A 1,187-nucleotide genomic window follows, 5' to 3' on the forward strand; every position below is an offset into this window, starting at 1 on the left:
AACAGGGCAGAGGGAAGTAGAGGTAAGTGGGTGGAATTTATTTTGCAAAAAGGGGAATTAAAGGGTAATTAAATAATATAAATTAGATAGACTCGAGTGGGAAAGCAAGAAAGCGATCAAGCCAATAAAAAATGCACCAGCGGAAACACGCACTTTTCGTTGGTCAAACTTTGCATTTACCTTCCACGTAATGGGTGTGGCATGAGAGTTATCACTTGCATCTCAATTATACCAAGGAGTGAGTAAGATAAGGGCAGATTTTCACCATAATTTGTTCTTCTGTTTACACATTGATAAGGTATGATTCAGAAACATGATGGTGTATGGAGGAATGGGACTATGGTATCAGGACACCAGTAATTTTTTTTTATGCTAATGAAACCATTGGCTGAAAAGGGAAGAAATCAATAGATGTTCATGAAATATAATGAATATTTCATTGATACAAAGGATGCACACATCGGAGCATGAGATTTCTTTAAACATCTTTTCCAAGCAACTGTGATCAGGCATTGGGTACGTATTTGCAGCCCACAATGGAAGGGTGTCAGGTAATGTACAAGAGACTTAGCATACGAGTATATACTTTTATACATTCTAATTGCCTTTGTATTCCTTTTCAAGCTTTCTACGGGTTAATAAAGCTGACGAAGAAGAATGTAGAGCAGGGGTGTCAAACTCATAGCAAATGTGAAGATTTATGAGCCTCAAAAATTATGATTGTTACGAAGGAAGGTAATACATAATTAAGACTGAAAATTCAGCTTGGAATATCTCTACAGCCAAACACTAAAAAGTGAAGTAAAATATGTAAGCCGATATGTTTAAAACCTATCTTTTAAATGCGCAGAAGAAAATATTTAAAGTACAGTTAGGGAAAAATAAAGTAAGTTGCATGATAACTTTTCTTCGTCTTGTGTATGATGCCATTACTACATAAAGCTCTCATGTTTGAAAACTAACTTAAAACTTGACAATAAAATGTAGCAGCCCAGACTTTACATGTACATACACACTTCGGTACCATTATTAAAAGTAAGTTGAACTTGACGTAATATCGGATACTTTTTAATAACGTAATCCTAGAAAAGAGATTATATATGGTAGCTTAAGTCAAAATTGGCTCCCCAAGGGTTTTGAGTCTGGCACCTTGATTCCAATCTTATGATTCTGAATGTATCAGGGGA

The 1,187-nt window shown here is 35.3% G+C and overlaps 1 protein-coding gene across 1 annotated transcript in view; it reads left to right on the forward strand.

Moving 5' to 3' along the window:
* The window catches only part of LOC119585617 (potassium channel subfamily K member 10-like), a 16,240-nt gene that overhangs the window by 8,951 nt on the left and 6,102 nt on the right, over window positions 1–1,187 (forward strand). The window lies entirely within an intron of this gene.

This window comes from Penaeus monodon, chromosome 20 (assembly GCF_015228065.2).
Source record: "Penaeus monodon isolate SGIC_2016 chromosome 20, NSTDA_Pmon_1, whole genome shotgun sequence".
NCBI classification, from domain to species: domain Eukaryota; kingdom Metazoa; phylum Arthropoda; class Malacostraca; order Decapoda; family Penaeidae; genus Penaeus; species Penaeus monodon.